The following is a 14308-nucleotide window of genomic DNA, read 5'->3' on the forward strand; positions in this document are numbered from 1 at the left end:
CACTTTCATTAGCTTCTAATGAGATACAGCTTCACAGGGGCCAATTTTTTTAAAAAATACTTCTTCTTTTTGCCTTTATTGGGTATTTTACAAAACTGAACACTTCTGACATGATTCCTGCAAGCTGTGCTCTAATGGGAACCAAGAGTGCGGCAAGGTTCTCCTCTTCAGATTCAGACTCTACCGTAAATGGGATTTTGAGATGAAATCCCTTGTTGACCCCATGAAATGACACACTATGTCAAGGAGCGCTGTGATTATTTTTTATACATGTAGTGTACATTTCTGTTAAAAATGTTGCTGCAACTTAATTGTTCTTTATCAAATGTTAGCTTTTTTGTGTAGAACTAAGATTTGCTCTCTTCCAAAAGGAGCAGCTTCCAACAGGGGAAGCGTATTTAGTACTGAAGTACAATTATGGGTTGAACTTCACCTGATGACTATTTTTGTATTATTACTTGTGTATTGTCCTGATTTATTTTGAAGTACAGACTTCAACACAGCAGCCTGTAACATTATTGATGCTCCTTCTATCTATCATCTATCTATCTATCATCTATCTATCATCTATCTATCTATCTATCTATCATCTATCTATCATCTATCTATCTATTGCCAAGGATAAAATGTTAATAAACTAAAAAGTTCATCTGTTCATTTTTTTTTGTCAAAAGGACTTTTCACTTTCCTGATCATTTTAGTCGCCCTTTTCCAGCTGTACTATGAAAACACACAGTATTCCAAGTGCAGCTGCATCATAGTATTTTCAGTATTATGATATTTTCAGTTTCATTTTCAACCCCTTTCCTAGTCATCCCTAACAGGAATTTTCCTCTTATTCCTTTGGCCACATCTTCATCCATCACCTACCCACTATGATCCTGATGTCACCTTCCAGTCAGTCACCACCAGTTCAGACACCATGAGTGTAAATATGAAATTGGGGGGGGGGGCAAGATTTAGCCCCCACGTGCATCATTTTATACTTACTGAATTGCATTAGTCATTTTAATGCCTTTTCACCCAGTTTGGAAATATACTTTTGGAATTCCTGATAATCCCCTTTTGTTCAGCCTGTACAATTTGCTATCACAAGCAAGCTTGGCCACCTCACTGCTTGCAATTACATATGTACAGGATTGCAGCCTAAATCCTCCTACTTTGATAGAAATCCTAAAATTGTAGAAAAGAAGCTCCTCATGCTGGATATTGCCAAGACACTGTTAGCCCTAAAAGGGCCCATTCTGCATTAAAATAATTAAATTAAATTAAATTAAATAAAAAAAATAAAAATTAGATACACTGGAGATCTTATGTGTGTTTACACTGAGTATAATAGGCATGGGCTTCAAAAGACATGCATAAATCTAGCATGTAAGTGGTTGCATTAATGTTCTTATCTGTGAGGCTGGAGAGCTCTTTTTTTCTGCACATGTAAATATTTCTCTAAACCAAAAGACAATAGTAAAACCCAGTAAGTGTTCCCTGCAGACTGAAAAGTAATACAGTAATACCTTAAAAGGCACTTTCCCGTTTCCGTCCTTCTTGAAACCACCTTGGTGGGAAGGCTCAAAGGATAAATATGACAGAATTCAATTATCTGTGTTAAGGAAGCACTTTCAAATGTATGTGTGTGTACACACAGAGAGACATGGGGAGGAGAAGGGACTTTGCCCCTCTGGTCCAGCTGCCAACCCCTGCCACCCTCCACCGTGGGATTTCCCTAGATTTCCCCCTTCCCAGCTCATGGACTACTAAGCCCATTTCCCCCCTTCCCAAACCTATTTCTGTAGCTGCTGCTTCTATTCTGCAGCACCACTCAGTTGCGTGGCGAGTTCCCTGCCCCCCCCCAGTGGAAATAAAGACACATGACACAATTATTAAGGTTAATGGGCTAAATAAGGCCACAACTTTATTGGTCACAGGGGATGAGCGGTATTGGCTTAGGCATTGGTCCTAACCGACTATATCCAAATTCAGCCCATCCGCTTGAAGTCCGGGAAGGGTTAACCACCATTGGGTGAGTCCTGCTGATTCATATCAACTAGAAACTTTCCCGGGGGGCGTGCCTTAGGCCCTCACCTCCCTAGGCTTCGGACAGGGCCACACACCCCGGAATCCTTTATCAGACTACCCTTCAATGTGTGGGGCAGGTGATGGCGCTTCCTCCCCTCTTCCATCTACAGAACAATAGCTGGTAGGCGGCAAAAGAGGGAGATCCCCGGCCGCGCCTGCCTTAAATAGGAATGGATAAAAAAAAAAACTTATGGAATATGCAGACATAGCAAAACTTACTGGAAGGATAAGAAATCAAGATTACAATTTTTTAAATAAAAGAATGGAAATGGTTTATTAAATATGTACAGATAAATTGTAAACAGATAAAAACATTGGCAGGATTCCTGTAATAACCTGCAGTTTCATAAGAGTTTATCTTTAAAGAAGATGAGTAAGTGAACAAATTAAGTTCATTTGGATATGCAGAAGGTAGTAAAAATAAATTTAAGGAGCCGCAGAAGGAGGAGGAAGGAAGTCAAGTTTTGAAATATCAAAATGGTTGTAAAATTAGTGAAATACAACTTGAAAGGGATGAGGGTGACACTGTGGGTTAAACCACTGAGCCTCTTGGGTTTGCTGATCAGAAGGTTGGCAGTTCGAATCCCCGTGACGGGGTGAGCTCCCATTGCTCGGTCCCTGCTTCTGCCAACCTAGCAGTTTGAAAGCATGAAGTGCAAGTAGATAAATAGGTACCGCTCCGGCGGGAAGGTAAATGGTGTTTCCGTGTGCTGCTCTGGTTCGCTAGAAGCAGCTAAGTCATGCTGGCCACATGACCCAGAGCTGTACGCCGGCTCCCTCAGCCAATAAAACGAGATGAGCGCCACAACCCCAGAGTCATTCACGGCTGGATTTACCTTTTTATAAACTTGAAAAGTATATATAAATTTTTTTTAAAAAAAAATAAAAAATAAGATAGTTGTTATATTGTAGGTTGCCTGGTTCACAGGTAGGAAGCCTCAATCGGTAGCAGCTAGTGGAGCAATGTCGCTCACCTGGCTTCCTAACACAGAAGTTGCTGCCAGTAACTGAGAGGGGGAAGAGTGAGGTGAAAGGGAGGGGTGGTCTGTGAAGTGCAGGGCACAGCCAATCCTTCCCTCCCGATGCTGTGTTTGCACTTTGCTGACCTCCCTGCCACCTCCCTCTGTCAGTTGCCAGCAGCAATCTCCATGTTGGGAATCTAAGAAGTCCACACTTCAAGGATGCCAGCCAGCCATGCCTTTTCTTAGATACTCCAGCTCCCTTCCCGCTCTGTTATTCCATCTTGCACGACCCTCATTGGACTGCTTTTTTGGGGGGTGGGCATCCCCTCCCCTCCCCTCCAAGGGATTCTGCCTAAAATGTGTACTTGGAGTTCCCCAATTCAGCTTATATCTTCCTCTTGTCCATGAATCGTGCCAGCACTTAAAATGTTCATATACATAAGGATTCACACTTGGAGAAAGAATTTGCTGTGAGTCTGTAGGATTACTTAGGAATGCATGTAATGCTTGGATTGCGAGTAGAAAGACAAATCAGGCAGGGCATGGGTTAGCAAACCTTTCCGGCATCCAAATCCTTTGATTCCCAATTCCTGCACTCCGCCAAAGCTCTCTTGGGTTCCTTCATATGTGCCTCCTTGCCATCTGTGTTGCATCTTTGCCGTGCCTTCATTTTGCATCTTGCTTGAAGCAAGCTTGCTAGATGCCTTCATATATTCTCAGCCATGCTGCCACCATTAAGGGAAAGCAATGCTTTTGAACCTGATTTCCTAAGAAGCAATACCAGCACTGCCTTCTCTGAGCTATAAAGCAGCTCTCTCCAAAACACAGCAACTAGGATTTCTTTCCTGGGTTCATGGTTGTTTTTTCCTCCCCTGTTTTTGGCCAGGAATCTATTTGCTGATCCATATTTACAGTAGCTTTATTTGTCATCCAACAGATGTTTGGACAGTTAAAGTCCCCTCTGGGAAAGTGCTGTGTGGTTTTGAACAACTCAGTTGTTGCTCAATGAATATTTTTTCGTATTGACCTGGGGGGGTCTGCAACAGCTGCTGATTGAATTTTTCTCTTCGCTTTGTTTTTGGTTTTGATCATCTAGTCTCACCCAGATTGTTCTGAGGCTACACTCGATCTTGTCAAATATTATCATTCTGGACTGTATACACTTCCAAAACAATACACATCCTCCCTCTTCTCTGTTTCACCTCCTATGCGCACATATATTAGAAATGGATGTGAAACCACATTTTCTTTTAGTGGTTGTTCACATCTGCAGCACAAATGTAGATCCTGACGGTGAGTTTTGGATCTTCTGCAGTCCGACGCCAAAGCATCATAATATGGGGGCATATGTGAAACGTTTCGATTTCTCTCTCTCCAAATTTCCATCTTTCTTAATGATGCCCTTGCACCTTTCTTCAAACATGGGTTGGTTTTGGCATGCCTGGGATATTCATAATTTGCCATCCTTGTTTCACTTTGCATACACATACTAAAAAGTATCTTGTTCAGTGCAAGAGCTTCTTTAAGGCAGGTGACACAGAGATGTTTGGATTTCAGATAGTAAGGAAATGAGCAGGTAGTTTTCTTATAAAATGCATAGAAGGGTATAATGTAATTTTTTTTAAATGCTTAAATTGCTTTGCTATTGGACTGTATGCTCTCCTGTGCTCCATTGGGAGGAATGGCAAGCTAGAAATCTAATAAATAAATATGAATTAATTTTTAACTTTTTTAAAAAAAAATCAAAATGTTGAAAAACTGCATGGGAATGTACATGATTACCCATTCAAAAACACCAAATTAGTTTTTGCACTAGGTTCCCCAGTCAAAAACAGTCACTAGGATTTATTGTATATTGTTCCCTGATTAAATGCCCAGACCGCAATGTGAATCAAATGTTGTTAATTAGTACAATATCTTGCACAATGAATCACTGATTGTTTTCTCCCCCACTGTTAAAACTGATCACAAGCCTATTGACCGTGCTAGATATTTATCTAGAGTGGGAAGTAGTGAATATTTGCAGCATGCAACCCCTCATACTTGACATAGACGTTCATCACTTACAGAGAAATAGACATAGGAAAGACTCATCATTTCTTATTTCTCACTCACGGGAGTTGCAAGAATGTACTTGCAATAATATAGTTGCAATCCATTTGAACAATCCAGCTGTATGAATAAGCCCATCAGTCCATATTTAGAATTCATATTTATTGATGAGAATCACAGAACTGAGCTGAGCCAAAAGAAAATTCCTGAAGACTTCTTTTTGAGAAAATATATGGACCCCCCTCCCCACCTTAGGGGGAAAAAAGGCTACTTTGCAGATTTTCTTTGAAGGTTTCCTACCATATTGTGTTTGTTAGTGGCTGTTCTTCCCCTCCCTTCCTCTTGCCTGCTAGGTCCAGGGCATTGTGAGGAATACAAAATTCTAGCCAGCTGCCCCTGTAGCCACTACTGCTTTCACTTGCAGAGGCAGCAAAAAAAGAAAAGCAAACTACAAAAAAGAAGCTATGCTATTGCCACTGTTCCTGTTGAGCACCACCCTGAAACAACTGTCGGAGAATTTCTCCTTCCTCGGCGAAATTAATTGAAATGGTCATCTCAGGACTCAGCCACACAGCTGGAAACAAAACATTTTAACTGTCTTGTAAAGTGAAATATAGAAATGTGACACTAGGTGGCGACAGTGAGCTATGCAAAATTCAACGTATTTTTCAAAACTTTTTAAAAAGGCATTTTCACAGCATTTTTTTTAAAATGTGTGTAGATTCCACCCCAGTTTGTGTGCCTGGAAAGAGGGGTGCAGACTGTTGAGAAAACATTTCCACAGAGTTCTGAAGGACAGATCTCTCTGTCTGCTCATAGTTGTATAATGTAGAGAATTCAGTCACAACTTTTTCTATCGCTATATCAACAAGCAAGATGGTGCATTTCTAAGCACAGTTGAGGAAGAGAACATAAAAAACTAAAGTCCTGCAGGATCATACAAAAGGCCCATCTAATTTAGCATCACATTCTCGAAGTGGCCAATCAGACATCACTTGGAAGCTCCCTAGCAGGACGTCGTGCAGGCGTTGTGTGGCAGCTTGGCCTTCATGGCCAGCAGTTCCTCTCCTGCCGCCGCTATGGGCCTAGGCCTGCTTCCCCTCCACAGCAGAAAGAGAAGGAGGAGCCACTGTGTTCCTGGCTCATGCAACTGTGTTATGCCTAGCTGTTCTGGGCAAGACCGTGATGCCCAGATGAATAATAATAATAATAATTTGTTATCTATACACCACCCATCTATCTGGGTTTCCCCAGCCACTCTGGGCGGCTTCCAACAGAACACTAAAATACAATAACCTATTAAACATTAAAAGCTTCCCTAAACAGGGCTGTCTTCAGATGTCTTCTAAAAGTCTGGTAGTTGTTTTTCTCTTTGACATCTGGTGGGAGGGCGTTTCACAGGGCGGGTGCCAGTACTGAGAAGGCCCTCTGCCTGGTTCCCTGTAGTTTTGCTTCTCACAGTGAGGGAACCGTCAGAAGGCCCTCAGCGCTGGACCTCCATGTCCAGGCAGAATGATGAGGGTGGAGACGCTCCTTCATTGCGGGGGCCACACTAACAAAGGGGTTCAGCCCCTAGCAGTTGACGCCCCTGATAGTAAACAGTGGAACAATTGTAAATGAAGTGTGGTGCATCTGAAACAAATAACTGGGTGCACAGCATCCCATTTTAATTTCTGACATCTGCACATCCACGAGTACTGCTTAGGTTGCAATATAAATAATATATTGATAACAGGAGGTGGCATCTGATTGAATTTTAGTCCCTTCAATGTATTTCTAAACTTGGGGTGTTTCAACTATGCTCAACTACATCTCCAGTCCCGCCAAGAGCATTGTCTGCTTCATAAAATAGACTACAGGAGGTCACAAATATAAGCCGATATATTTGATTAAGTCCTATTGAGTTCAGTGGGACTTTCTCCTCTACAAGTGTATACAGATGTATAGTATTACAACAGGATGGGTTGTATTCAACATTCGTCATACTTTGAGCATCAATGGACGTGACTCAGTTAGGTCTATTAAGTCCAAAGGGTCTACTTTGATGAGAACTTAGTTGGATCCAATGCCCACAATCTTATGCCTAAATTTAAAAGAGATAAATACATGAGAAGTATAAACTCAGCAACACCTTGGATTAAGTGGATTATATTGCCTCGAAAATACTCCTGCTGCTGGAGTCATGGCTTCAAATGTGGCACTAAATGATCTACACAATTACCTCAAATTCTCTCTCGTTTGAAAGCAATCTGTAGCTTAAACCTATTCAGCTTAAAAAAAATAAAGTAGCCACATTGAGAAATCAAACACGTCTCCAGGAATTAGTTCGCAAACCAGATTACACAGCTAAATTGGAAGGCACATATAAATAAATGCACAGCTATAGAGTTTGAAATAATGGTAAATATCAATTATGCACAGTTATCAGAGTCTGCAAAAGGGTTCTGCAGAACAGATCTCTGTGGATCACAGACAGGATGAAGAAATAGAGTCAAAATGAATTTTATTGAAAAGCCATTATTTTTGTTTTCCGCACATTCAGTCACAGTCCCCCGACCTATCTTGCAAAACCAGCAAAAAACAACAACTGAAAACAGCATTAAACTTTTATATGGAAAGGAAACAAGACATGAATATCTTCAGTGCTTTTATTCTAGGAAAAATGGTGCCGGTACTCACCATGAAGCAGCAAACTTTCTACCTCCGTCCTGCCAACACATCAACTTTCCCCCCTGTCAGTTCTCCTCACCCTCTACACCACTCTACCCGATTCCTTCCACATATTCCTGACGTATTCTGCACTATTCTCCCTGTGTATGCCAAAACATAGTGTCTTTCTCTCCCAATGGGCCACCATAAAACCCTACACTTGCTACAAATTGGGAGAATTATATTCTCAGAAGACATCTTGCAGCAAAGGCGGCCGAGTGACTAGTGTCGTCTTCTTTGTAGCCTCTCTCCCCCATGAATCCTGGGAACTGTAGTGATTTCTCTATTATTATTATTATTATTATTATTATTATTATTATTATTATTATTATCATTGTCGTTGACTGTGGTGTGGTGTGGTGGTGTCTGGCATGAAGTGTACGCCTCCATGGTACATAGGAATAGAAAGAGATTAGAAGAGCAGAACATGCTACTAACTTCTGATACTCAAGGTTGTGCTCCTAAGGTTGCTTACCTGGGCGAGAGCAAGATGGCGGGAGTGTGTGGAGTTGCTGGTATCATTGAGTACCACCAGAAAAAAGCACTGAATATCTTGAACCACATTGTGGAATCCAGTTGGGTATTCCTAACGCAATGATCATGCTGCCAATTTGGCAGCTACTGTGCATCAATATAATATCGATAAGACAGTCTTACTGGAACAATTGTCATGCAGAATGCCTTTAAGACATGTTATTTAGTACTGGGATAACAAATTGCAGAAAGAGATACGTAAAGATACTCAGGTATCAGCCATTTTAAAAACATGGAAGTATTTTGACAGAAGCAATCTCCTGGAATAACTCCCTTACCATCACTTGATTATAAGGGCATGGTAAAGGAAAACAATATAGGCTATATGTCACATTAATAACTTGATCAACAATCGGCAATTTACTCCTGAGCTATTAGGAGATCTTTGTAGAAATGAGGAGCTAGCTATCATCTTCCACTCTATGAATAGCTTCAATTAACGCATTCTGGTTGTGATCCCTATATATACTGCGATATGCTCCATGCTGCCGTGTTACTCCCAGAGCTTTTCTTTTCCTGGCGAGATGCAGGGGTACACATACCCCTAGACATTTTGTGAATCTAAGTTTGGCCTCATTAAGGGGCAGGATTTCAATATGAGTAGGAAAATGAGAGTACCCCTAAACATTTTTTTAAAAAGAAAAAAAGCACTGGTTACTCCTATGCTTCATTGAAGCAAGCCTCATTAAACACAATAGCATTTACTTCTGAGTAAACATGCATGGATAGCCTGCGTGATGCCCTCTAGATGTTTCAGACTCCAACTTCCATCAGCCAGCATGGCCAGCGGTCAGGCATGTTAGGAATCGTAATCCAACAACATTGGCCCAAACTATTAGACATTATAGATAGAAAGCAATAACACATAAGTGATAAGTAACAGCACTAGTTAGGGTTTTTTTTGGGGGGGGGTTATATGTCACTAGATCTGAAAAAGCTCAAGTCAAAGCAATTTTTTTCAAGAAAAGTGGTACAAAGATTTGAACAATATTACTATCCTCAATGCAGCAAGACTATGATTTGGAATAAACTACTTTGTTATATACTTTGTTAGTATTGCTAAAGGGACAAACATCCAATGCCAACGGAACCTAACCCCCACGTAAGGAAAATAAAGGAACAGCGTAATAGTTGAATTTGTTGAAAACTGAGCATTTGAATGAGTGATATCACGACAAAGTGAAATGCGTTTTCTGTTTCTTTGGTCCAGTGGCAGTCACATATATGCTGAAGGTACAGTATATTACTGTATTTCAGATTTTCTCTCCCTCTAAAATAAGCAGCAGCAGCAATTAATTCCGAGTTTCACTCTAGGCCAACTCTTGACCACTGGGTCAAATCTTAGGTATATAATACATTTTAAAGACAGAAGGCAACAAACAGAATAGTATTCCCACGACACTTGCAGCCAATTCTCAAGTTAAATCTCCCATGTGTGAGTATAGTAGAAACACTTTTGAATGCTGTCCTATTGCGCTGTGAGGATGCGGAATTATATACAGTGCCAAGTAGATCTTATGGAGGATATACATTCTAGCTCCATTGGCTAGTTGGAATGAACTGGACCTCTGCACATGGTAAACAAATGTAAAAATAAAACTTACGGCATTATAATGCTCTGATGCAAATTTTTGTTGCGGCCATATTTGGAATGCTCTGCAGAGTTTCACAAAAGATATTGTAGATTGGGAATCAGTGTAGAAAAGGGCAACCAACATGATCAAGGGGCTAGAGTAGGTGTAGCCAATGTAGTGCCTTCCATATGTTTTGGATTATAGCACATAGCAGCCCAGCCAGCATAAGCAACGGTCAGGAATGGTGGTAGTTGTAGTCCACAACATTTGAAGGGCATCTCATTGACTACTCATATTGACTAAACCAGGCATAGGCAAACTCGGCCCTCCAGATGTTTTGAGACTACAATCTCCATCATCCCTGACCACTAGTCCTGTTAGCTAGGGATGATGGGAGTTGTAGTCCCAAAGCATCTGGAGGGCCGAGTTTGCCTATGCCTGGACTAAACCAACTACCCTATTATGATTACTATTTATCTGTTGCTTTTTCACAAAAGTCTCCCTAAGCAACCTGAAACATAAAAACAAAGCATTATAACCAAGTATAGTAGCAATAATAAAATAGGAACCTAAACTGCTTATCCATAAATATATATAGAAGAGCAGACCCAACCCACCTGACTAAATTAATGAACACAAAAGAGGAATAAAGGGTGTGTGTGCTAAAATACCCTCCAAATCAAGGAGCCAAAGCCCTTAAAATGTTTTTGTCTGCCTAAATTCAGGTGATAACGACATCCAGAGTGCCTCCCTGGGGAGAGCACACCACAAACAAGGAGTCACCACCGAGAAGGCCTGTTCTTGCATTGGCAGCCTCCACACCTCCCTCAAAAGGGACATGGAGAAGGTCCTCTGATGACAAATGCAAGGTTTGGGTTGATTTATATGGGAAAAGACAGTCCTTGAGTTATTAGGGTCTTAGCCACCTAAGGCTTTATAGCTCAGCACTGGTAGCCAATGCAGTCATGCCAATATTAGTGTTTCATGCTCAGATTGCCTTGTTCTTATCAGCAATCTGGCCAATGAATTTGGAACCAGATGGAGCTTCCAAAACACATTGAAAGGTCATCCTACATATGACACATTGCAGCAATCTAACCTAGAGGTTACCAGTGCATAGACAACAGAAGGTAGACTACTCCTATCCTTTGAAGAATGTTTGGGGCTTCTTAGTTGAGGGACAATATGCCTTAAGAGGGAATACGATAGAAGTTTCTTAAATTATGGATAGGTTGGTGAATGCAGATGGGGAGAGCTTTATTCAGTCTTGCATAATGTTGGAACTTTGGCTATTCAGTGAAATTGACGGGGAGTAGATTCAAATGAAGCAAAAGAAAAAAAATCCAAAATTCCAGGAATCAGATGGGCTACATATAGTCTAGTTTGCTCACTTGCCATTTTAACGTAATAATACAACGTTTCTTATCCTGCAACCTTATTGTGGTTCATCAGGCCAGAATTGGATGCAACTGACAGAAAACATAAGGATACCATCTCTTCCACTCTCTCCTTTAGAACAGATTTGTGATCATGGATAGTCATAATGTAAGACTTCTTCTTTTTTTAAGTACAAAAGTCACTTATTAATTAGAAACTTGTCTGAAGCAAATTCAAGGACAAATTGATTTTCAAAATGAGGTTGTTGCTGAACTTCACCAGTGAAGCTGCTGTGTTTGGTGCATATGCTTAAAAAAAAAATCCTGTGTACTTGCTATTTATGGCTATTGAAGAATGACCATCTTCTTCTTGGTATAGAGGGAACACACGTTTTGATTAATTGGTCACGAAACAATAGCAACAACACTGATTTGGTTCGTATTTCAATTTCCACGATGCCGAGCAAGGAAGAGGTACAAACTGCTTTGACACTGTAGTACATTTTCCGATGCCAAAATTTAGGACTGTAGTGGAAAATGAGGAGGCAGACAATGCTATCTATTTATAGTACATATCTGCTTGAATCCCCTCTTTTGTACTCAACAGCCATGGTCTTTCATGCAGAACCACTGTAGATGGACAGCTGTGTTTCTAAACATCTGTGATGAACAGAACTCAGATGGGAGCTTTTAAAAAAAATAGGAGAGAGGGGGAGAGGGAGAAAGGCATCAACATATTCATAAGTTGGTATGGGAACAATGAAAGCACATATTGTAGGTCTGAAGGAAAAAGGCAGTGTCAGCTTGCAAAAAAAAATTCTCTATGAAATTCTTTTTGCAGATGTCAGCATCAGTTTGCTGCATGAGTAAGTACCACTCTAAACTCGGGGAAAAGACAATAATGAAAGCCTTGACCATCTAGACTTTGCTGAGGACCAAAGTTATAACCAGAATATGCTCCAGTTCTGAAGATGTCTTGAACCAGGATGCACACCTCTGTACAATTATTAGCTTTGTTCTAGAGGGGTTGCACTGAGGGGAAGTTTTATGATGCTGAAGAACGGAATTTGAATTTAACACTATATGATAAAATATGGTGGATATGTTGGGGATCTCCATCAGCTCTGTGTGACCCTGAATGACAAGGCGAATTGGGGTCATGATCTCGCATCCCTGAACTGGATCCCACCATTAGCAAGAGAGATCAAGGACTCCGAACTTCCAAGTTACCTAATGGTTTCAGGTTTTCCCAAAAAGCTAAATGATCTTTATTCCACCCCCTTTATTTTCTGAGAAATGAAACCAAGCTGGCTGAAAAAACACCCAGAGCTTGAGAGATGAAGGGGTAAAGAGCAGAGAGGAGGGGTGTAGAGGGGAGAGCACTAAGGTGGAGGGAGAATTATTTTGACAGACATATCTAGCTTTCAATCACAGTGAATTGTGTCTGAGGGAACTTCTATCACAGTGATTTTGGGATGGGGATGGTGGAGTAAATAAAACAGGAGTTTTTCTTCCTGTGGGTTGTCATTGTCCTCTGAGTTATCTCTGTTAGAGTAGGGCAAAAGTGGCAGAATAAGACTATTGGTGTGGCTTGCTTCTCTCCCATCATTCTTTTTCCTAACAAACAATTTAAAATCATCTCTATCTCTTTTCTTCACAGAGGGTGAAGAAAAACCTATGACTTTCTCAGGTATTTATAATGAGGGTAAAAATCACCTCACATGATATCCCATGGACTGATTTCTTTGAATTTTTGGAAGGTTTCTTAGCCATGCCACCAGTTTTCAAAATGATGGCTAACGATAAAATTATTAATAATAGAAACCAAAAGAAGAAATGAGATTTTTCGTTTCCCACCCCAAAATGGTGAGATCTGCCCTTGCATGAGAACAGAGCTTTGGATTTAACAGTTCAGCTTTGTACCCAAATAGTGAATTGAATTGCACAGTACAGAGTAGATCCAAACCAGACTGCGCTACTTTCAAATGCTACAGATACAAGGTCTCAATGTTAGGTTGGCATTGCTGTTTTCTGTGTATGTGATATCACTAGCTTTCTTAAGTGGCTAGCTTGCAGTGCTGAATTTCAGTGTATTGATTCTAAGAAGATGAAAAGGCTTGGTTCAGAGCTGAGTTCTCAATAGCACCTTGTAAAACACATATATCTTCCAGAGTTGGACTCCAGTTGTCATCATTCCCAACCAATGGCTGGGGGTGACTGAGGTTTGGAATCCAACAATGTCCAGAAGGCAATAGGTTCCCCATCTCTGATGCAAGGATTTCACTTTTGGAAAGTCCTTGTTAAGTCCAATCGTTAAGTCTTTGTTAAGTCCAAAATTTCTGCATCCTAAGGTCATACAAAATAAGAAACTCATGATGTAAACACCAAGAGTCCTGTAGCACCTCAAATGCATAAGAAATTCCTTGTGTCATAACCTTTCATAGGGTCCATAAGGTAGAAAATCACCTCCCATGCTTCCGTCCTTAGGAATTCATGTATTTCCTCTTAGTACACTTATCAAAAATAAACAAGGAGGAAAATGACAAATGTTTAAATAAATGCAAATATTTTGTTCTACCAATTAACATTTAAAGATGCAGTGCCACATATCAGGGCAAACAGAGGCAAGTACTACTGACTAAAGGAAAGGGGGGGGGGAATGGCTTCAGTTCATTAGCCTGATTGCATGAGGATGAAGTCCCACTGAAACAATACTAGCATGCATATTCAATATACACAAGAGGTTAGAAAGCTGCTCCTTCTCTAAGGCAGTGTTGCACAATGGTTAATGTGCTAGGTAGGATTGAGCTCACTGGGTGATTTTGGACTACTCAGTCCTACCTACCTCACAAAATTGTTGTGGGATAAAATGTGGAGACAAGGAGCCATGTATGTCACTTTGAGTTTCTTGTTGGAAAGGTGGCATAGTAATGCAATAGTAATTGGGAATATACATAAAAAGTACTCTGAAGGGGTAGTGTGTGAAGTATTTATTCATTCTGCACTGCTATGCAGCATGTAACCT

General features: G+C 40.6%; 1 long non-coding RNA gene across 1 annotated transcript in view; it reads right to left on the minus strand.

Moving 5' to 3' along the window:
• Window positions 1–14308, minus strand: part of LOC308589457 — a 45884-nt gene that overhangs the window by 5178 nt on the left and 26398 nt on the right. The window lies entirely within an intron of this gene.

This window comes from Podarcis bocagei (assembly GCF_964188305.1).
Source record: "Podarcis bocagei genome assembly, chromosome: 6".
In the NCBI taxonomy this organism is placed as follows: Eukaryota; Metazoa; Chordata; class Lepidosauria; order Squamata; family Lacertidae; genus Podarcis; species Podarcis bocagei.